The 24,793-nt window shown below is 44.5% G+C and overlaps 1 long non-coding RNA gene across 1 annotated transcript; it reads right to left on the bottom strand.

Annotated features, from left to right (window-relative positions):
* Nucleotides 1-818: 818 nt before the first annotated feature.
* LOC109313763 lies at nucleotides 819-19,561 on the bottom strand. Its single transcript, XR_002102142.1, has 3 exons — nucleotides 19,472-19,561; nucleotides 14,214-14,217; nucleotides 819-829 (listed from the first exon to the last, which is right to left on the bottom strand). It is a non-coding gene; the product is annotated as an uncharacterized LOC109313763 (long non-coding RNA).
* Nucleotides 19,562-24,793: the final 5,232 nt, after the last annotated feature.

Raw genomic sequence — 24,793 nt, 5'->3', positions numbered from 1 at the left:
ACTTGCATGTCCAGCATATCACAAGAAAGTGAATAAATGTGCGCAGGGAGGCGAAGGGGCCTCATGAACAGCTCATCGAATTCATCGTGGTTTCTGTGGCTGCAGGAAGGGGAAAGGAGAATCTGACGCTGTGGCTCTGCAGTGCTGCACCTTATCATAATTTTTCTTTGTTAATATTTTTGGGATGGGCCAAGCTTGAACCCTGAGCCCCCTTTTCCTTAAATTTCCCAGGGGCACAGAGCTGAGTAACTGGATCCAAATTTGGCCCAATAAATTTGATTCTGGGTCAAATCCAGCGCTAGAAGAGGATAATTTTCTCATTCCAGCAACAGACATTTCACAACAGCTGATTCTTTATGTTTCTGTCATCGAAGCCAAACATCTGAAAGCCATTCACATTTTCTGGTTGCTCTTTGGAAGGAGGTGGTGATCCCTGTGAGATGTACACTGCAAAACACCCATCATAATTCACACCCCTGTTGCTATTGGTCTCAGTCTGGTCCAGGATAGATTGGGCCATAGAAACAGAATGATCCTGTCACCCCTGAGGAGGTCTTTTGAAACTAAGTGTATTATAGGGGTATAGGAGGTCACTCTGCAGAGTTGGCAACCTGGTACATTGCATCAGTATCTCCTTTGTACAGATACGTTTTATAAAAAGAAAACAACAGAAGTGACACAGATGAAGTCTCTCTGGGTGATATGTATTTCAGTTGCATCTATCCTGAAAGGGCACAGGAAGTGTTTACACAAATGAATCAAAGGTGCTCTTGTTTGTTTTACTGCCACTTCTGTAAGCTCCACCCTGACACCTAATGGAAAAGGTTATCTCTTAACCCTCCAAACCATCATTTGCCATTTGTGGAAAGTATTCTGATGGAAGATAGCACAGCATCAATGGACAGCTCATGACTTTTTTTTTGCATGTAAGCAACGAGAAGATAAAATACAATACAGTGGTCACACCTCAGTTACAGAGCACATGGAAAGGCCCTTCTTTTGAAATAGATTAAAAATAAAGTAGAATCACTATTGACTCCAGCATGATCCTATGCACTTGCATTGACAGAGATACAATTTCTCTAGTTGATGATCACAGCACTCATCCCGCTTTGTCCCTCAAATGATTCGAAAGATGCCTGAGGCACTTCCTCTATATTAGTTCCTCTTTCATGCAGCCACTATCAGAGAAAGAAGATAAGTCAGTAGCCCCAGTGTCAGGGATGATGAAGACTCTTTCAAACCAGTTTCTTTTGTCACCCACAATGACATGAATCCAGAGTAACTTTGAATTACTCCATATTACTCTGATGCTAATGAGCACTGAATCCGACACTACACACAGCCAGGGGCAACCAAATGCAATACGTGAAGGAAAGCCATTTCTAGAACACTTTGGGGAATCCGTGGACACGGCCCACCTAGATTTGTCATATACTAATGTCAGGGGTCAGCAACCTTTAATTGCAGGCTGCCTCTTGCGACCTTGCACCCCAGCCCTCCCTTCTCTCTACTGGACTTATCCTCGTCATCACCCACCAGCTATTATCATTTCCCATCTCCAACACTGATGTGGTGCCACAGATGTGGTGGTGTGGGGCATTGCAGGGTGATGGAAGGCACCTCAGCGCAGAGCAGGAAGACCAGACGTGGTGGATGATATTGGCAGAATGCATTAGAGAAATGCATGACCCAGGACAGAAAAGGTGCTCCCCAGCCCCCACCACGGTGTGCTGAACACCTCACCTTCATGGGCCAGATCCAATCTCTTCACAGGGTGGATCCACCCCATGAGCTACACAGGTTGCTGATCCTGGCTATTAATACGTCCTTTGGCCCCAGTACAGTTACTCCTGATATAAAATAGGTTATATTAGTGTCTAAATCACTATGGGCAGGATAAGTGATTGAGAAATCGGGAATACATCTCTTTTCGTCCCATCAATAATTTCATTTAGCTGAAAAAGTAGGTTAAATTTAGCCCCCCAGATTAAATTACCTGTTCTAAATTAGGTGAATTGTCTTTACCTAAAGCAGAAAACATTTGGTCTTTTCCCTGTGTAATTAAATCTTCCTGGCAAGGCAGTTCAGTCCCTAGTGGCAGCTTTATTCCATCTTGGAGTTATCACGATACTTTTTGAAAGCATGGAGAGAGTCTGCCAGTCAAAGGCGATTTGTACCTAACCCCAGTGCACCAAAAACCCTGACTGACATCATTGGCTCTTCCAGCTCCTGCTAAGTGTGTCACAAACCTGCCATGCAGCATCCTTATTCCAGAAACCCTTCCTGATGGTGTGATGCATTTTGCAGTCAGCATCCAGTGTAAACGATAACTAGCTGAGGTCTGACTGCTCTGGTGAGGATTCTGTGATAGCATAGCTAAAATTCTAGCTGCTAATTTGCTTTCAAGAGAAGTCTTTTCAAAGCAGTCTTGGGTCCTTAGGCACATCTGTTCCATTAATTTTCATTTACAACCCCTTCTACTGCTTTGGAAAAAAAATCAAACTTGAGTTCCCCCTTTTAACAATGTTTTTTACAAGAATTTCAAGGTCAAGGCTTTCAGAAATGGCAAAGGATTTGGGGAGCTTCAGTTTTTTTGGAGTCTAATATAAAACATCTTGAAGGAGCCTGCTCTCCAGGGGTGGGAGTCCTCAGCACTTTGTGACTTTCTAATGAGGCTCCCAATAAGCACCCAGAAACAGATCTACAAAGCCAACAGTCATTTTTGAAAGCCTTAACCATATATCACATGTATCAGGAGTCATTAGTGCAATTGGTGTGCGCCTCCAGGAACTGCTCTTATAAAGGTCTGTAGAGTAAAGCCTCTCTGCACAACACTCTGAGCTCATACGTGATCTGGAATTGGCAGGCTTTCACAATATAACATTTGTTTCCTTTTGAGATTTATTTTAATAGGAACCACACACATCTGAATATCATGTAAACCCCCACATTACAGAGCCACGTCATCCTGCCTGCCTGGGAGGGAAAGGAGGAACCATTGTATCACCAATCCTCCAAACCCCGGTAACTCAGGCCATGAGTTCACTAAACTGGAACAACTTGAGGGTAGGAAGGGTGGGTTACTGCTAATCTCCTCCCGTATTCTTTATAGGAACAGCATCTGGTAAATGAAGCCACGGCCAGGTCAGCTCACTTGGAACCGTTCGTACAAGTGGGCTGGGGGGGCTAGAAGGTGCCTGAAGGGATATGGGACTTCTCTACAGTTCATCTCAATCTTCAGCAACTCCCAGAGATCCTCCAAGCTCTCTGGGGATGACTAGGGTGTCTGGCAGCTAATCTCCTGTAGCACTTTGGGGAAAGGAAGCAAACCTCACTGTCCTCTGATGGAAAAATGGGAACCCCATTGTGAGTTCAAACTCATGCTATCTATAGGTTATTAGCACAGGAAACAATACTTGAAGTGATTTACTAACTCACTCGCTGAAAACAAGCCCATCATTACATCATATCCAAATGTGATTAAAATACGCAATCTCAGCCCAAAAGAGGAATGCCTCTCCCACTAGACTGTGCTCTGGTCCTTCATTCCCCACTACGGAAGGCAAAGCAGCCACCTTTTCTGAATCCCAGTGATCCTTTCACATGAAAATGAATTCCCTGCACCAAATAAATAAATGTCCCCAAAACCCGGAGGGGCAAAGTATTGAGTTACATAAGCAGAGTTCTAGCAATTTTGTAGTAGCTAAGAGCATTGCATTTCCCTTTAAACTGTGGAAAGGTGGGCTTGCAAAGCTTGCAAAATCACGGAGAAGTCTCCATCGCTTTCTTTGGCTCTGCCCCGGGAGACTTGCAGACCCCTGCAGAAATTGTCAGTATGTTTCTAGCTGACCTGCACTCCGTGATATATGATCTGTTAGTCCCAGTCAAGGTCACGACGGATGGATTTCCAGAACAGCCATTTTTCAAGAAATCCAGGTGTCTCTCGGGGGAAATACCAGACCACCAAGATGCTTTTCCTACTGGCTGGGGAAAATCACTTTCCTGGCAGGGGGCAGTACCCTGACCGAGGTAATGCATAGCTAGCCTCCCACTTTCACTTCCAGTGGGAAGATCTTGGCTATATGCCAACTTTATGGAAATGGGAGACTCTTCCCTAGCTTGCTCCTATGTCCAGGCAGCTGAGGGCAAGTGAAACTTGGGGCCCTCTGAATCCCAAGCCTCCAGGCTTGGGCTTGCACATAGGATACCTGCCAAATGATTTGGAAGCATCTGAAGCCCCAGGTGGAGGACGTTTGCTGGTAGTACGGCCACATATGGTTCTTGAATGATTCACAGATTTGGAATTGATTTGGCTGCTTTGACTTGGAACACAAAACATTTTCCTTACAAAAAGAAAGAAAAAATCTCTCCTCCTCTCAGGTTGCCCATTGGCTGCATTGTACAGTGTTGCAAATAACCCTTTGAGCTCAGTGAATAAAAACATATATATCTCCTAAAGCAGTGTATTATTTGAAATTACCAACTGAATACGTGATTACCAGCTGCTCACAAAATGCCTCCTAAACGTAATGTGGATTTGGAAGATTCTTTCCTGGGCAAATATTAAATAATGGAAGGGTAAATCCCATCAAAGCCATCAGAAGGGATCATGTCACACTCGGGTTGAAAATGCAAGATGTTCCCTGTCTAACAACGATCTCTGTCAGCTACCTACTGTCAATAACACTGCCGTGACAATGGCAGCACATACTGTAGGAAGAGGCCTGAATGGCCTCTATTTTAAGCATGAGATCATGATGCTATTTCAGAAATGTCTTTAGTTTTACAGGGGATATATCTCCACTAAATACTTGTCTCTACATTCAGGAAATCCCAAAGAGAGTCTGACAAGGTTGCTGCATTAGTCACATCAATTATTCGAGGGAAATCTCTTCTATGAGACAGAAAGTAAGAGCTTTCAAATGAAAATAAAGTATCAGCCTATTCTTCAGTTTATTCAGAAGGGTATTTTATAGCATGCCGGGAAATAGCCTTCTGTTTAATCACTGAGGTATGATGGCGTCTTTCCATTACTAACTATCCAAAAGCAAAGAGGGATCCGAACCGAGACTCTAGATCCAAACTCTCTGCACTGTTCAGGTTGCGTTATGATTTCTTCTTTGCCTCAAGTCGGCTGTGGCTAAAATAAGCTCTGCACACTTGCCCCAGCTGGGACACTTCAGAAACCAGCACTTAGGCAGAGCAGACAGCTCAGGAGTGGCCTCGTGCTGCTTGGACTGGCCCTGAGCTTCCCTCCAGTTAGCGTTTGAGTGCAGCCCTGGGGCACATAATCAGAGCTGCTCCAAACTGTCTACCCTGCCTCGTTGCTAGTCTTCGGCGTGCCTGAGTGAGAGTGACTGGAGGGGCTTTTTCTTTTTGACAGAAGACATGCAGTTGGTGTGGGAGGGAATGGGGTGGAGCCCAGGTACACGTGCCCAAGAATCTTCAAAATCTGCCTTCTGTTCCAAATCTTTACACTCATGTCTTTTATAAGTTGTATTATTAATGGTATTCGCTAGTATGTAGAGGCCCCAACAAGTATTGGAGCCTCAGTGCCTTAATCAGTGTTCAAATGTATAGACCAGGACTTTCTCTGCCTAAAAGTGCTTACAGTCTAACCACACAGGCAAGTACAGAGGGGAAGGAAGGATTGCCTGCCCTACATGTTAGCAATAGGGACCTGTGTCACTAAGAGTTAGGTGACTTTTCCAAGGTTATGCAGATCACCTGTGGTAGACCCAGCCATTCAGCTCAGAGCTTCTGAACCCTGCTCCACTGCCTGAACCAGAAGATTGTCCTTTATAGCAGCATTTCTCAATCTGTGGGTCACAACCCAAAAGTAGGTCGCAAGGATATATAAAAGGGTCCCGAACAAACTTTGAAACTGGATTCTCCTTTAAAGGAGAAAAACATGGGAAACCATGGCTTTTCCCTTGCAGGCTTGCAGAGTCCCAGCCTGCAGGGAGCTGATTGGAGCTGCTTGGGACCCCCTTACCACCCCCCTACCCCACACACTGGGGCCTGGGGCCTGGGGGTGGGGGCAGAGGGTAGGGAGTGGAGGGCACTGGGTCAGGACTGGCCATCAATGTTTACAAATGGCTGCTGATCCAAAAATGGTTGAAAACCACTGCTTTATAGCACCAAATGAACAGAGAAAAGATGTGGTCAGGTCTAGAAGCCAGAATCATCTGAGTGCTAAAACCAACTCTGAAAAGACACCTTCCATAGACTTGGTGAGACACTTATCAGTCATTATTTTTCAGCCCTTGACAGTGCATTCAATATGGCATAAAACAAAGAGCAGAAAAAACTGGGCCTCTGTTTCCCCATCCTTACAAAATTGAGATAATAACATTTTCCTGCTTCTCAGGTGTGTCACAAGAAGCCATTGGCATTCCCACAGTAAGTGCTTCATGGATGAAAGGTGTTCCAAGTGCCAAAAAATAATAACTCCAACCTGCCTCCAGAAACAGCACATGCTCAATATGCTCCAGCATATCTCCTTTCCAAGGTCAACATTTATTGTTAATGGAAATGGCTTGACTGTTTCTAGGGTTTCCTTGAAAAAACCATTTTGTCCTTCCCCCCAGTTCCCCATGGTATCTCTTACCCCTTCTATGCTCTTAAGCTGTAGAAAATGGCATCTACCTAATGCAGCATTAGATTTACTGAGAACATGCTAATATTTCAAGCCCCTGATGTTGGGTGGGCTCCACAAAAGAGCTTATGGAGAAGATTCATATGCAGTTGTGACAATATAGGGAGTCTATCATCAATCCATGAAATCTGTCTGATTGTATGACACTGCCACACCACTGAATGCCTCTGTGTAGAATTAATCCATAATCTTCATCACATAGATTTGAGACCAGCAACAATAGGAAGCCTTTAGACTTTGGAGAATACCCATTCAAATGATGTACATTTAGGACAACACTCTGTCTGAAGCTAAAAGAACCATATTTCTCCAACTGACTGGTAATAGGCTATGATGTTGGGGTGGGCAATTGTCCCAAAAGTAGAACAAAACCCAGAAAACCTGAGAGATTCAAGGGCAACTCAGGGGAAGACACACTGGAAGAACAGACACACTTTTGGAGAGGGATGAAATGTCTCTGCTAGAGTCAAGGCCTAAAGGGCTGGGTGGAAGGGACTGCAAGTAGACTCCATAATTTAGAAGAAAAGACTGACTCAAAGAGAGGAGTGCTGGAGAGAGGAAATAAGAGACATGGACTCAATTCCTGAAAAACATTCCAGAATCCCACTGGGAAAGGGGACAGGGGATGCTATTTGGGTTATTGCTTTGCCTGGACCGCTCTACTCCTCAGGCCAGGTCAACTGAAGAATGGTTGGTTTGGGAACCCATACAAAGCCTTGTTCTGTTTGCTTTTGCAGTCATATCCCTGAAGAGGTGAACTGTTACTCAGAGCTTTCAAAAAGTTGGATAGAAAAAGTATTTTAGGCTTTGGTGGCTGTCAAGGGGGCAGTACTTGTCCCACAGGTTTAGTGGGTTGGATCTTGGGATCTCAGCTCTCCGAGCAGCATTCAAGAGAAAGGATCTCTCTACAGAGAGTGTGCCTAGAGACCCAAAGAGCTGCCTTGAGTGAGAGTTGCCCTCACTCTGAAGTGTCCGGGAACTATAGGATACGTGTCACTAAGACAAGTGGACGTATGGATATAAATGTAAGGGCATCAAAGTGCATACAATGTGCACATGAGACAGCAAGAAGAGGTAAGCTACCCTGCCTCAGGCTCATCCTGGAATTTTGCCCATTAACTACATAAATCTCCAGCGAGGTATGTGAATATTATCTTTGTCCTATTTTACATAAAGAGAAACGCTCACATGGAGGTTCAATGATTTCCTTAAGGCCAGATACAAGGCCATAGCCGGGTAGGGATTTGGACCCTGTTGGTTTTAATGTTCAGTCCACAATGCTATGCAGCCTCTTCATACTGATTTACAGTCTTTTCTAGGTACATATTTTAGATGTGCATACTTCAAGTACCTGAAGAGCAATTATAGAGAGGATGAAGAAAGGCTTTACTCTGGCTGTAGAGGACAGTACTAGGAACTGTGGCTGTCAAGGGGGCAGTACTTGTCCCACAAGCTGCAGCAGAGGAAATTTAGGCTGGAGATTAGAAGGAACTTTCTGACTGGGGTGCTCATGGGACCAGGCTACATAGAGACATTGTGCAAGCTCCATCCCTGGAAATTTTCAAGACCAGATTGGACAGGCTGGGGAGGATCCTCTCTAAACCAGATGATGTTGTGAGGTCCCTTCCAGCTCTGTTATGATGCTATGATCCTATTGCTGTCTCTCACTCACACAAACATGGTGCCTGTGGACCTAGGGCCATCTCTTTTATTAAGCATAGCAGCATGCATATATATGACAGAAGACACTCTTTACTGATAACACCATTTGCACTGAAGTCTGCTGAGGCTAGAGCCAGCTCATATCCTCTGGATGGAGAATGTAGGTGCTGGAAATACTTGGGAAAGCAGTAAGGCCCTGAGGAAGCCTGTCTGTTGGCAGGAGATGAGTAATCCATAGCTGGAGCGCTGATTCTGGCTGAGCTCAGCTGTTGTGCAGCAGCACTGGGCTGTCAGTTCCTTAGCAGGAATCATTGTAATTCAGCTTGGCCACCTCCTTTTACCAGCAGTAACAGCTGAGAAATTGAGGCTGCTCCAAAAGGCTTGTGCATTCCCTGAGGAAGCGCAGAGCAGACTTGGGGGAGCAGGAAACAGGGCTTTTGTGCGCACATCTTAGCATATTCAAGGGGATTCTGCCGTAGTCTTTATTTACCCTTGAACTTCACAATGAACAGCGCTAGTGACTGCATTTCTGCACCAGGACGATAGAAAACCAGCTCTTTCTGCATCCTATTGTTCTGTTATCTCCACACACATCTTTTATCTGGGAAAAAAGGAGATGTGATAATCATCACTCCATCTTCACACTAAAATCCAAATATAAGTCACTACTGGAATGAATAAAAACCCCACTGAATTATCCAAATTCAAAGGAAATTATTTTTTCTCCTTTTTTTTTTGTATCTACCTCATGCAAATTAAAGCACATGAACACATTTACAGATCCCTGATGTTTCAGTGGTGTTTAGACAATGAATTGAGATTCCCAGCCTGCCCATCTGCAGCCTCTCCTGAAAAAATAAACTCTTCTAAGCAAGCTGCAGAGAGAAAAAAATGCTAAAATATATTAGAAGCACCAGGCCAGAGACATCCTCAACCATTGTAAACACATGGTCCTTGGCTGGGTTACCTTTGTTTGGAAGCCAGGCTGGTTCTTCATGAGCCAAATCTGCATTGAACTGGCTCAAATGCACCTCACTCTCGCAGAAACACAGCACAGCACAGGTACCTCATTTTTATGGGTGTATGGTCCGCTGTCCCCACTCCCTACTCGAAGTCAACTGAAGCTCATCTGCCCCTCATATGAGGAACTCTTCCCTGCCTGTTGCTGACTACAGCTTGTGAGGTTCGTGTGACCCACTCAGAGGATACAGATGCTAATTTGCAGTCAGGTCACATTGCGGATTATTCCAAACTACTTCCCTCCTGATGTGTGTGTATTTGGCAACCCGCGGGAGGATGAGGATGTAAGGAGAGGTAGAAAGAGAAGGTCTGACAAAGGCTCCTCAAGTCTACAGCCTTTCCTGACAGCCCAGGGCAGAGCTGCACAGCGAGCACTTCCTGAAGACTCAAAAGCACCAGACTGGGGCTCTGATGCACTTACTGGGCCAATACAGGAGACCAGTTCAGGCATCGAAAATGCTGACCAGTGAGCCATCTCTGCTGACTTGTGCTGGCCGACACTGCTCTTAAAACTCTCCATTGCATTGATGCCTGCAAAGAACGGGACCAACAGTTAGTTGATGGGCTATGACCAGCACCAACCATGCTGAGCAGCATTTCCTCAATAGTTCCTCTTGCTCTACTGTTTGTCTATTCCCAAGACTTATTCTCATCGTCATAGTACATACTTAGATTGTAAGCTCCTTGGGGTGGTATTTGGGCTGTGTGTTTGTACAGTGTTTCACACAGTGAGATCCTGCTCCAGGATGAGGTTTCTTGGGTGCTATGGTAATCTATAAAACAGCTGAATACAATAGAATGAATCTCTGTATTTGTCTTTGATAAAAATAACCATGATCAGTATCTTATCAGTATAATCCACTGATACATCAGCTCTTTTCAGCTCCCATTTTTACAAGTGTATTTCAGTACTCAAGACGTGTTAATATTTTTCCAGCTTTATTATTTATTATCCTTCACATTTGATTATAGTGCCATAAAATGCTTGCACTTTACTGACAGCATTTTTCTCCATGTATTCATGGCACCATCATGGAAAATTAATGGGAGCTGCAAATGTGAGGGAGGAGAGGACATCTAAATGCACCTCTTCTTTGTGTGCATTATTTTTTCTTTCTGATCTATTAATTACATGCCTTCTTCTATGATACCCAGCACTGCTAATCCCCAAACAGCAAAGATTGTGTGGTTGTTTCTTGAGAACCTATGTACAAATGGAATCTAGATTTGGCTTCAACCCCAGCTTTTTATGAGCAACCATGGGCAAGCCACTCTTCAGATTACTATATCTGAAAAGCAGGTGGCTTTTTGCAGCTGACTTGTTTGGAACAGAGAGGAAGGACACGGGGGCAGACTATAAACATTTAAGCACTAGTACAGGAGAGAAGGACCACACAGTCGGACAAAGCCAGAAGGGCTAACGCTGGAAACCCAGTGTAAGAGAAGGATGCCTACAAGCATGCTCTCCAACTCATTCATGCTGTTATGTGTTCACAAGCCGGGCACGTAAAGTTCAGATCTGGATCAGAACTTCCCCACCGGTCTGAGCTATTGAGACCCTTCATTAGGGAACAGTCTTAATGTTAAGTGTTTTTAAAACTAGTATCTGGAGAAGGGAATTAGCAAGTGCAGTGATTTAAATCTTTGGCAAGCTACCACTGGAACTTCCTGGGATCACTTTCCCCCTCCGCCATTCTTTCTGTTACCTGTGCCTGTCTCAAGAGGTGTGAGCTGGCTCTAGGCAGGTGCTCTTCTCCCTGCCCCAGATTGAAATCAATAGAGAAGCACGAGGTAGAAGGCCCCTTCTGCCATTTTCTAAAGCAGAGAGAGACGCAATTCATCACAGCCCCTCTTTACTAACTTTTCCAGGAGAAATGACAGCCCTCTGTAGAATCTGTAACCAGCTGGAAGTCCAGCTCACCACCAAACTTCATAAAGAGGAGAGGAGATTAACAGACAGACTGGATTCTTCCAAAGCTACAAGCAAGCTCCAGCATGCTTATGCCTTTTTTGAGTGTGTTTAGAATAGGTAGATGATCCTTTCCACTGAACTCTTTCCTCTGCAACAATTCCAGTTTCTTCCTCTTCACAAAAAAACTTGCACATGAAATGCTGCATTTAGTCAGAATGGCAGTGATTGGCACACACTGAAATACCTGCATCAACACTGGCTAGGTTGTAAAAAGCAGAATTTTACTACTGGCCGGCTAGACAGAGAAGGGACCAGTGATGAAATGCCAATTAGCTCCTGATCCAGAATAAGCCCAAACTTTAGGTGTGTTGGGGTAGTCCATTCCATGCTATCTGTTTAATTTCATTTTTGATTCCTCAAAGTTTCCTGCCATGGGCTTACTCTTTGAAGAAAAAGTAGTAGTGAACGGACCTAATGATTTTTCGCTCAAGGAGGGTTTAATGAGAGCTAGTTCAAAATAGTTGTTGCATTATGTAGGGGCTCCAGGTATGTACTGATAATAAGTAAGAACCCAAACACTGAATGGAGCAAAACTCTGTCAAACTCCTCGGTTTTGAGTGATAATAATGCAGGCAGAACTAAAACCAGAATGGAAACATCCCTGAGCTGTGTGGATTTCAGCTGGGAATCCATGCTAACATTTTGTAGATCTGATAGGTCCAACTCCATATAGCCACAAGACAGGAAGTATTAAAGGACTCTGTTTCATCCTGTCAGCTTTTTGTATGCTGATAAGTAGGAGTCTAAATATACCATATTTGTCCATGGGGACTTACTTTTCTTTTTCCTTGTGTCTTGTGCATCTTTGTATTACTCTTAGGAGAAAGAGTGGCATGGTGGGATTAATTTATGCAATTCCAATTCTGATTCATCAGTGCAGGAACAGGAGTTTTTGTTAAATATTAACAAAATCTTAACTGCAAACAGTGCTTTATATTTTAGAAGTCAGAGCCTGACTTGGAGTGTCTTAAACATTACAAGAAAGCAGCAGAACACTTTGGTCTTTGGTTTCCTTTCACAGACTGTGGTAGAATAACGATGAACTGCTTCATCGCTCCGCTGAGTTAATATTTCATTCTGTTTTCCATTAGAAATCCAAACAGTTAGTTGGCTTATATTACGCTTCCACTTATTCAGCAGAAACTCCACCCCCTGGTATATATAGTGTACTCCTTATAGTTATTAATCGGAAGAGAAACATGTATCTAGCATTCTTTCAAAATATTTTTTATCCAGTGTTCGTTTAAGACTAATGCTGCATTTTTAGCAGCGCCCCTTCCCATTACTTGTCACCAAAGCATGCTCTAAACAGCTATCGCTGCTTAATTGTGGTTGCCCTCTGATGTCTGGTGCAATTATAAGGCAATATGAGGCCAAGCATCACAATTAGAGATTGCTCCAAACCCTCTCATTCTTTGGGTGGGGATCCAAACATCTGGAGATGTTTAGAACTGGATTGTGTCTAACTGGACAACACTAATTTGAGACCTGTAGACCACCAACCATGTTGTTATTTCTCAGGACAGAAAATGTAATACTAAAAACATTATTTTTACTCACTTACTTCTATATTAGCTCTCATTTTGAGTATTTGTTTTAACCCTCTCCTTTCCAGTATCATTTTCCCACATGTGATCAGCAGCAAAGTGAACGTGGCCTGGTCAGCCCTATGGGGCATATGGCATCCTTATGACATATCTTAATGACTTTTACATCCCTGTCACACAACGTGGTGTAACATGGAATTCGCTTCTTGCCCTCCTCAGAAGGTTTCTAACTTACTTATTTTCAATGCTGGGAAATATACCAGTAAGCCACATGGACTAAGGCTTGCGGGAGATTTGTTTAATGGGATATGTTGAGTGCACTGGTACTCTGAGTCTCCATTTGGGTGTGAAGCAATGCAAGGATGTGCAGAACGCATGAGTGCATCTAGGGGTTTGCCATTGGTCCGGCTGAAAATACTTCTCTCTCACAATCCTCATAATACTGTGCGCTATTCCCTTCAGTTCTGAGTATCTCAAAGAAGACAATGATGCCACCCTGTGGTGAAGCTGAGCACCAGTGGACTGTCCTAAAATCTGCTTCCAAAGCTCAACGGTCACAATGATTTCCAGTACTAATGGCGAGATTATGCATTAACTTTGCCTGCGTCTGCAAGGGGGTGAGAGGAAGCTTTTCCCATCTGTATCCCCACACAAGGGCCAGGCACAACCACAGTCACTGTGCTCACTGTGCTCTCTCCTCTTCCCCCTGGCACCTCAGGGCTTTGTTATACTTCGCATTTTGAGCTGCTCAAATGTTGATCAGGGTTAGTGCTAGCTCAAATTTGGAGCAGTCTTAAAGCTAAACGCCTTCTTTAACTGTCCCCCACTTGCACAGCTGTGACTTACCACTAGACGGCTGGCAAGCAGGGGGTTGACCAGGAGCTACAGCTCAGAGTTGTTACTACAGGGCTGGTGGAGCAGGTTGGGTTTAATCCCCAGCTAGGGCAGGAGCTCCAGGTGGGGATGTGTGACAGATGGGTTGGGGCAGGATAGGAACATGAAATTGGGAGATGGAGAGTTAATGGGATGGGGTGGGTAATGAAATAGGAGGTAGAAAGGTGGTGTGGGAAGAGTGGTGAAATGAAGGAAGTCAGCCCCTGAAGGATAAAATAACAATAAGTAAAAAAAAGAAGCACTTAAAAAGAAATAAATTAAGAGGAAATACATTAGAGAAGGTCTCATGTTTTAATAAACTGGGATCATGCTTCCCAGGGTGGCTGGGAGGTAGGAGTGGTGTGGGAAGGTGTATTTGGAGGATTTCCTGCCCCAGAAAAAAAGATCCAATTCATGGAGACCCTATCTAGCCTTTTGCCTTATTCCTCCCCCACCCCTCTAGACCCCACTCCTGAACCCACCTGTGCCTTGCAGCCTTGCTAGCTGGCATGTGCTCTGCAGGCTGTTTGCAGAGGGTTGTTCACCTGGAGGTAGGAAGGTCACACCTTTGGGGTGGGAGAAGTTGGCTTGGCACCAGAACCACCCCTTGGGCAGTACGGTTCAGGGAGTAGGAAGTTTGTCCACACAGAACAGGAGGTGGGATGCTGGAAGACTGCAACTTGGGCTGCTCATCCATGGGGAGTGGCCACACATTAGTGGAACATGAGCTGGGTAACACAGAGCTGGGATAAACCTGCCCTGGAGTGACATAATTTTAAGTCACCTAAAGTGTGCTTAAAACTAGTTGCAGGTGTTAATGTGAGGACAATCCAGAGGTTAAGAGCTCCAGGAGCTCTTAATATTAATTGTGTAACAGGGTCCTCAAAATGATGCAAGAAAAAGCAGAGCATTGACCAGTCAAGCAGGCCCTTTCCTGGGGCAATGCACAGCAGCGCTCTCCAAGTCGTGTGGTACATTCTTCAGGCAAAACCTTAATCTCATTTGAAGGCAAAGTGAGGCCACATAGCCTTCCCAATACAGGCACAGTTTGACTATTAGTATTGACCAGTGGCTTGTAGTTATTGCACTGTATCTGCATGACACTGAAGAAGCATCAGGACTGTACTGGGCTACTGCAAGCCAAATATTTAATGTCAAAAATGATAATTTACAAAAATGAAGCTGAATTTGTTATTTTAAAAATACACGTAACAGGCCTGGTCTTGCAGTTATACTTGCCTTTCACTCAGTCAGTAGGAACTTTGCCTAACTGAGGCCTGAGTTAAAAAATCCAGAATCTCAGAATCTGACAGGGTTTTGTAGAGGTAGAGCCTATTTTTATCCCCAAACAGCTAAACTTCCCTTTTCCCTACCACAGATGTGCAGTCACAGCTGGTTAAATATCGCTATGCTTCAATAGCATACAACCAATTAACGCAACATGACTGAGCTATATTTAATCTGTATTCATGTCATGCATTTCTAAATTCACTTGTTTGGACTCCTGTCTGAAAAACAGGATGGATGCATTTCATAAATGAATAAACACAAATGCATTTAGCAGGAGTTCAATGGGTAGGCCTTATCCACATGTATTTTATATTCATAATTATTATTTGACCCAGATTAAAAATAAACAAGGATCCTCTAAGGGCTACAAATACTAATCTAGAGTCCAGTCTCTAAGTGATGGAGGTTAGGAAAGCACCTTCACTGGGTGGCATTAACCGCTTGCTGCAGTGTGTTTCCACTTATCCTAAAAATCAGAGTTTGAGGGCATTGTTGGAGACAAGAAACTGGAATAGACTGACCACTGGTGCAATCCAGTATGGCAGTGCCTATGTGCTTATACTCCTAATTGTTTTTTCTTGGCTCTCACTTACAAGATGAACAAAAATTGCTTGTTAGGTTGCCTGCAACAAAAAATAGCCATTGATTATCTTTCTCCTTAACATGAGATTACGGCCAGATGCATCTGGTGGTAGGTAAGGGAGATATATTCTGTCACTCCATAGGTCATGTTTGCTCTTTCCATTTTCATTCTGGGCTCATTCCATATTTTTGCAATTTTCAGAGTGTCCCCTTTTCCTCAAAATTAATGTCCTTTGAATTCATTTGTGGTATGTTTGGTTTCAGACACATCCTTATTAATCACTTCCTAGATCTATCAAGTATCTATCTTATTTTACTGAACCCAGAACTGAACTTTATAAGGCAGAAATTGGAGCAATTCTGAATTTCTCACAGTATTATGAGATCATTTTCTCACATCTTATTTACTGCAACCATCAGTTTCCCAGTTGCATGGAATCCATGTACTCTGTCAACTTTGGTGTACAAGTGAAAAATGAATGGCTACTCCATTTTACATCACAGGAATGTAATTTTCTCAATGGGTCATATACATGCAAAAACTATATCTACTGGAAATTGGATCTTCCATGAAATGCTGACCTTCTTGAGCAAACCAATGAGAAGCCAATACCCCTGCCCAAAGTGGATGGACCTCATAAATGTGCCTTTAAAAACCCATGGGATGCACTCCCTTAAAAAGCACACAGAGGATTAACATTATTGTTACATACATATTGCATGTTAACATGCCTTTATATATAGTGACTAATCCTTTTCTTGCACTGATATAAAACCAGACCAACTACCCCCATTTCAGTTGGATTGTTCCTGATTTATACCAGTAGAAGTATGAGGAATATTAGGTGCTTTGTAAAATGGGGTTCAGCACCTACTTTTCTGATTCTAAGCTTTTGTGATTTACTTACATGTATTGTATATAACACTAACAAAAGAGAAGCTACCTGCAAGCTATTTTTATGCAGAAAACACATTACTGAAAGCTTGGATAATATGACAGAAAGCTAAATTTCAGAAGGAAGAGGTACAGATCTTTGTCAACACTTATAGTCCATTCCCTCTGAGAACTCGTATATGCATGAATAATCAGCAGGATAGTGGGAGGTGGAGAATGAAAATACTCAGCAAGAATGCGTTTTGTCTTCTTTAAACCTTCAGGTGGTCTAATTCCCTCTCCAGAAATCTCTAACAAAGCCAAATAGTGTCAGTCAGACTTCCTCAATGGGTTTCATTTAGAAAGAGTACACATCAATATTCAAAGTCCCTGGCTGCATACACATGAGAAGGGGCATGAGTTTGCAGCAGCACAAATAGTAGAGGCACAAATTTGTGCTGCTACTTTGTGCCACAGTGCATGCGCCTATCCATGCGCTTTGCAGTGGGACACATTGTCCCACTGCTCCACGTGCTGCAGGTGGGGCTGGCTGGGGCACAGGTCTAGCCAGCAGGCAGTCCTCGTGCTGAGGCAGCCTGAGCCCCAGCCAGCCAGGGGGTGGCATGCGCTGCAGAGCCCCTGCACTGCGGCACCCTGAGCCCCAGCCAGCTGCTCCCTGGCCTGGCTGCTCCCCTGTCTCCATATACCTCATGTGGACATTGCGGTGGCTGGGGCACAGTGTGCCTCAGCACGGGGGCTCTGCAGCAGAGCCCCTGCACTGAGCCACGCAGACACAGGAAGCCGCCAGCCCAGGGCTGCCTATTCCTCCGTTTCAAGCCAGGTTGTGCCCCAGTGGAAATCCCAGCAACAAATTTTGCCCCAGCTTTGCAACTGAGCAGTGCCGTGCACAATTTAACATACAGCACATTTTGTTTGTGGTGGCACAAAGAGGTTTGCAGCACCACAAACCGCATATGCCTGCATGGCTGGATCCAGCCCCTGAGTCTTGGGTCCATGCTATTTAGGTCCAAAGGCAGTTTTAATACTACTGGGAGAAGGTAAAACACCTCTCTTTGTGAACCATGATGTAAATGTCAATGCTAATGACTTCCATGGGCTTACCAATTTAAAATGAAATGGGATGCTATGGGCTGCACCTTTGTCTTGGCTAGAAAAAGGCTAGGCTGAACATTTCAAATGAACAAACAAACTAGGCACCTACCTCTATATTTTTGCAGCTAGATAAGGGCCAAAATTGGAAAACTACTTGGCAGATCCATCTCCCATTTGGTTGTAGCTCTTCTTCACAACCCTTAGCACAATCTTTCAAATGCCCAAGGAAAAATAGGATGAACTGACAAAGAGAAAAATACAACAGGAATTTCCCTGTCCCAATTAATTGCTAAGTGCCAGGTCAAAGTCTGAGAATACTTATATCAGTGTGAATTTATTCAAATCTTTCCATCCTTCTGACTGTCCCTGTTTCTATTTCATGGGAGGATGGGAAGGTAATTTTTGTTCTTTTCCCTGAGGATCACCTGGCTTTCTACAGCTGTAGAGAGCCTTTGCTGGGCATTAATATGGAAAGGCTGTAGGGCTGTGGACAAAGAAGGCAATTTGTCATGTTCACAGACAGATATAAAACACAGCTACATTATTTAAACTTTCTCTCCCTGTCCCTGACACTCACACCTTCCCCCAGTTCAGCTTCAATGGTAAAGATACTAAGTCCAAGGCCTACCAGTGAACTTGCAACTATAGAGGGAGCCATATAACTGGGAATGTCACAAGCCTTGCACCCTTCTTGCAGGTTTCATACATTTCATGCCTTTATAGTCCCTTCAGTTTTAAACGAAGTGGTCTGCAGTGCCTATTTATCTAGCAAGCGGATAAGACCTCATGCTGGCAAATCTCAAACATTCTTAACTGGCAAACCGGGATGGTGCTTTATTATCAAATTCCCAGGAGTCCTCGGGACAGCTGACTGGCGGAGTGGACGTTACACAGAATCAGAGAGTCAAAGGACTGGAAGAGACCTGCAAGATCATCAAGTCCAGTCCCCTGCCATAGGCAGGAGGTTAATGAATTCAAATTAGCTTGATGAGGTGCTTATCCAGCTTCCTCTTGAACACCTCCAACGATGGTGACCACACCACCTCTGCTGGGAGCGTGTTCCAGGTTCAAGTTACCCTTATGGTGAAGAAGTTCTTCCTTATGTGCAGTGCAAATCTCCCCTGTGTTAGTTTGTGTCCATTGGTCCTTGTCCTCCTGAGGGGTGCCTTCCTGAAGAGTTGCTCCCCCAGATCTTGGTGCTCCCCCCCGATGTACTTGTAGGCAGCTATCAAGTCACCTCTCAGCCTCCTCTTACTCAGAGTGAATAGGCCTTGTTCCTGGAGTCTCTCCTCATAAGGCCTATCCTCCAGGCCCCTTATCATGTGGGGGGCGCTTCTCTGCACCCTCTCAAGCTTATCCGCATCCTTCTTGAATGGCAGTGCCCAAAACTGCGCACAGTACTCCAGCTGCGGCCACACCAACACTGAGTAGAGAGGGAGAAGCACCTCTCTGGATCCGTTGGCAACACATCGGCTGATGCACGCCAGACCTCTCTTTGCCCGGCTGGCAGCTCCATTGCACTGTTGGCTCATATTCATCCTCGGATCAATTGTGACCCCTAGGTCTCATTCAGATGCTGTGCCAGCTAGTGGGCTACCACCTATCCTATAGTTATGGTGAAGGTTCTTCCTACCCAGATGAAGGACCTGACACTATTCGCTGTTGAACGTCATCTGACTCCAATCAGGCCATAGAACCAGTCTGTCAAGGTTGTCCTGGATCCTTGCCCTATCCTCTTGTGTGCTTGCATTTCCAAACAGCTTGGTCTCATCCACAGACTTAATGACGGAGCATTCCACCCCCTAATCCAAGTAATTAATTCGTATGTTAAAAAGCACGGGTCCTTGCACCGATCCCTGTGGGACATCACCGGAGACTCAGGCTGTGCGAAACAGCAGGGTTCTGCTTCGACTTACGTTTCAGCATTTTGATGGAAGTGTTTAATTTTGAGTTTCGTTTTGTTTTGAAAGTACCATTCTGTTTTGTCAAAACAGTTTTGCTGTTTCGCCGTTTCACCCATAGGCTATAATGGAGAAGCATGAAACAGCCTGTGCCTTTTTCATTTCTTGCCTGATTCCAATGCAACTTGCAAGGGTGCTAGCTGCTTCTGAGGGCATGAAGCCTGCCATGTTTCAAGGAGATAGGTGCAGGGGATTCTAGGAAACAGCACTTCAAACTGCTGACAAGGAGGAGCCAGGGCGCAGGAGCAGTGTCCTGTGATCCGGCAGGCAGAGCAGGGGCCCGCACCCCTGGGAGGGCCCTGGCAGAGCCCCTGCAGCCCTCCCAGGGATGCAGGTGGGCCCTCGGTCTGCCTGCCAGATGACAGGAGGCTGCTCCTGCCGCCTGGGATCCAGCGCTGGGGAACTCAGGCTGGATGGGGGAAGCGCCTCCTGCCGCCGGGTTCAGTTCCCAGCTCTGGGGAACTCAGCCTGGCTGGGGGAAGCATTATTGGCTATTACAGATTGGTTATTGTTGTTCTGTTTGTCAAGATGGGAGGCTCTCAGGACCTAGACAAATAAAGCTAGCACTCTTCTAGCATACAGAAAATAGGGAGATTGGATTCCCCAGCACCATGTGGCTTGATGCAGTCTCATTTTGTCCTTGATGGATAAAAGTAACAATATTGTCTTCTCATGCATTCACACTGAGCCTTATGATAACTGATGTTTCCTTGACAGACCCCACTCTTAGAATCTGGTGCTCACATTAAAATCCCAGCTTTCAGCAAAAATAAGTAAGTTTCTAGTCCTCAAGATGGTTGAAAAAAGCTTGAAATCCCCAAGGTTCAAACTCAGAATGGCAATAAGAAGAAACATGTCTCTCTTTACAAAGGGAAAAAGGAGGTCCCCAGGAATTACAGGCCAATCAGTTTGACCTCAGTCCCGGGTAAAATCCTGGAAAAGATTATCAAAGAATCCATCACGAACTGGCTTACAGAAGGCAGTATTCTGAAGGATAGCCATCATAACGAGCAGGTCATGCCAGACCAACCCTATCTCCTTAACTCGCCACCTGGATAGGGGAAATGAGGTTCATATTGTATACCTAGATTTAAAAAAGGTAGGTATTTGACCTAGTCTCCCATAATGTTCTCATGGTTAAATAGGAAAAATGCAGCCTTGACTACTTTACGGTCTGCTGGCTACGAAACTGGCTCTGTGGTAGGACCCAGAGAATTCAGATAGATGGGACTGAATCATCATGGTGGGAGGTGACCAGTGGCATCCCTCGGGGCTCAATACTCAGACCAGTGCTATTCAACATGTTCACCAATGATTTGGTGCAGGTATTAACTGCAACACCAAACTATGGGGAGCCTGGAGGGGGAGGGGGGCACGAATCAGTTTGGTTACAGTGTGAGACTTTAGATCATGAGATGGGAAAGAAAACATAAGCTACTATGGGGATTTTTTAGAAATCTATGCTGGGCACACTTACTGCAGTTTGCGTGACATCCCTTTTTTGCATTATTTTTGCTTCTCTATACAGTGTGTGTGTATATACATAAATATATATTAAAATTTATATTTTGGAAAAAAGTGTCTTCTTTCACATTTTTAAATTTTAACACCCCAGGCCCTGCGCTTTGAAGGGCCCTGCAGAACCGGGTGGAGCGGCCGCGGCGACTCTGCGCTGCCACTGCCTTCACGTCCGGGCACTTGGCACCCCCACCTCTGCTGCCACCGAATCCAGCACCTCCAGCCACTCAGCACCCGGCCCCCATCTGCCGAATCTCCCGCCAGCTTCCTCCTATCCCGGGCAGGGCCCCGCACAGGCTGATATGCCCCGAGCCCCGCATCCTGCTCGGGTCACCTCTGCCTGACTTGATCTTTGACTGCTTAGGATTGGCAATATTGTAGTCAATTTTGCATCCGATGACTTTGTGCTTTTTGAGACAAAGACAGTCAGGGAGAAAAGTTGAAGTGTAAAGCAAAAACAAGCAGAGGTGTCTGAAAATTAGCATTTTGTGGCAATTTTTCTGTCTTTTAATTCCAGGTTCATTAAAAGCAGAATGGAGGAGAGTCAGACTTTTAGATTGTACTGGCTTTGGATGTGAACAGCTTCTAAGGGAAAACATACAAAGCAGAGTGAGGCAGGGAGGGAATTTAATTTAGTCGATATTGCACTGAAGCATTATCCATAAAGTACCTAATGTAATTCATGTCAGACTCAATGAGGACATCACGATAGCTAATTAGTGCTTTGTTTACATGTAGTCTGGGGAGGGGAAGCTGGAAAGAGAAGATTTCAAATTAAAACAGACACAGAGAGCAAGCGCTCTTATTCTCCATTGCACAGGGCAGTTCACAGTACCAGCCTTCTCTGCTCACATCACATCTCACAGTGCAACAGCAGTTTGAACAACAGCAAGCAATTTGGAGGAAGGTTTTATTATTTTTAAATAAAATTTCAGGTCCCTGTATTACTTGAGGCTGGTTTAACTATTTCATAGCCATCCTGCTCTTGTTGCTATCCCAGTCAACCTGCTGTTATGTGCAAGGCCTGCAGATAACATTAAAACCAGGAGGTGGCGACAGTAATAAGTCTGCCTTTACAACGGCTGCTCCGGAGGAATGTGTGGTATGAGAAAGACCGACTCCGTAGTGTTTATTTGTAGTGCTGGATTTCCCTGCTTTCCCAGCAGGAGGAATAGACAATGGAAGGAAAGATTAAAATCTAATGAGATCCTTAAAAAATATCAAAGACTACTGTGGATACTTGACTGAGCTTGGGAAGATCAAAGCAATAGTTGAAAATAGTACATATGCTTTTGAGGCCACAACTCATTATTTTAAATTATTCAAAATCAAAAAGCAAAGGCTGGATGTAAGATTTTTATGTCAGTCACTGGTTTGGAAGGGCTCAAGCTTCTCCTGTCAAAAGTTAATCAGAGTTTGGGATTAGTCGGAGCGGGGAACTGAAACCAAGGGGCCTTTAACTCCTGACCACGGAAGAAACCTTATTCTGGAGGAGGGGTTAGGACTTAATAGGGACCAGTCCGGGGGGAAGAGGCTGGAAAATGGTGGTAAGCAGAGAGAAAGCACACAGGGAGTGGACTGTCTTCATGCCTATGCAGTGACAGGGAAACCCCACCTAAAATTGGTGGCCATTTACTAATATGTTGGCTTAAGCACACATAGTAAATTCAACAGCACATCTCTTCTAACTGCAAAGTGAAGCCAGTACCTGTAATCTGGAAATCTGGAGCTGCTGTGATGAAGGGTGACTTCCTGCTCCCCCCCTCCCCCCCAAAAAAATTATGAATAGGCTTATGGTCATTTGTGTTGGCTGAAAAGCAGGCAACCTTAGGGGCTGAAATTAGATTTAGACAGAAGCACGTCTGCTTATTAATATTCATTTCTCATAATTCCTATCAATTCTCACTGTAATCCAATCCAGGTTTGAATAAATTGTTGATCAGTCATTTACAGGAGGCAGCAGTGCATGTATCTGGATTCATTAAAAGGAGCAGGGGGCAAAGTGATGCATTAGTCTCTGCGGGTTTGATTTTGCTAGAGTAGGATTGAACCCATCTGTTAGCACAGAAACCTTCACATAACATAAATGGACATTAAATTACCAGAGGTCTGTGATGTATAGAAGCTAGTATCATATTTACAATGTTTAGGTACTACAAGTGACACAAAGTTGTGTGTGTGTGTGTTTGTGTGTGGATAGGGAGACAGAGGAATATTTATATATACACTAGATAGATTTGTCTAATCCATTTTTGTATCACCTTCTCTTTGTTTCGTCTTTCTGCATTTATATTTGTTTGAATTTTCCACTAGGCTATTTTGAATTCTGGTTTCCCTGCAATTAAAGTCCTGGAGATTTAGAAATAAAAGACCTCTAAATCACATAAGAGCAGATAATATCCAATCCTAATACAGGGACATAGTAGAGGCCCCATGCTATGGACTTCCAACCCTGACCTGCAGAGTGTGGAGAGGCAAATTAAAGACCAGGGACCATGGGAAGAAGGGGAATGCGCCAGTGAGGTTTATTATACGTAGTCTGAATGGCTGGGGAGGCAGGCAGCGGCTGAGGAGGAGGATGCGAGGGTACATTTACAAATGTTTGTAAACTGCTCAGATGCTACAGTGACGGGCAGTGTATCGCCAAACCTATGGGATTAATAGCTGTCATCTTGGACCAGCAGATTCCCCATATGAAGCTGGTGAGCTTAGCTATTACCGGACAGTTGAGCTAGCTGTTGTAACCTTAGGTGAGGTTGCCCTGTAAGACTGGTTTCTGGGGGCACTAGCTCAGGTATTCAGCATTTGCTTTCTGGTTAGCACTGAAGCCAGTGTGCCAGACCTTTGGTTTGTATTGTGGTACCTGTCTCTGGGTCTTGACCCTGGCCTGGCATCGTGCTTCCTGTCCTTAAATCCTGACCATGTACTTGTATCTCAGTTGTTCCAGACTTTGGTCTTACCATTGGGGCAGTTTTTCCAGGCCCTGGTCCTTTACACCTATGAGCAAATTAAAGCAAAGGTGGGTGAATTAAACTCTTGGATCCAAGCACGTCATCTGTCTGAAGGGTTGAGGGGTGAGGTGTGTTGTGAAGAGCATAGCTAGAACCTGCAAACACCAGGCAAGAAACAATGTCCAATCAAGCACCAGCAAACCACCATCTCAGACAGGCACGGGTGGGACGAATGGTTCTTTCCTAGAGACTATGACAGGGGAATGCCCTTGCCATCTGCTTTTCCCTCTTAATCATTACCAAAATGAGTTGAAAATTAATTCGTTCCTAGTATAACTTAATTTACTAAAACCAGTAGAGTTACTCCAGGGATGATTTAGACCACTAGCTGAGCAAATATTTGCAAGCACTAAGCATCTGTAGTCATAATGTTGAAAATGGGACATCATTCAGGCTACAGAAAAGAAGAACAGGTTAGCTGGAGAAATGGAGAGGGGAGTACTGTACATGTAACTGTGAGGAGGGTGAAAGAGAGAATAGGTGGGGAAAGGCAAGCCTCAGAATGGAAAACTGAATGGAGCATCTTCACTAGGGCCACTCCAAAAAATCTGGATTTGAAATTTTGACCAAAAAAGCCTTGAATTCAGAAACATATTTTTGGGGAAAGGGTTTCTCCTCCTTTCATAGTTTCATAGTTTCATAGTAGCTAGAGTCGGAAGGGACCTAGGTAGATCATCTAGTCCGACCCCCTGCCTTGGCAGGAAAGAGC

Source organism: Crocodylus porosus, unplaced genomic scaffold (genome assembly GCF_001723895.1).
Source record: "Crocodylus porosus isolate Cpor-Errol unplaced genomic scaffold, CroPor_comp1, whole genome shotgun sequence".
In the NCBI taxonomy this organism is placed as follows: Eukaryota; Metazoa; Chordata; order Crocodylia; family Crocodylidae; genus Crocodylus; species Crocodylus porosus.
This window is presented reverse-complemented; position numbering and strand designations above follow the sequence as displayed.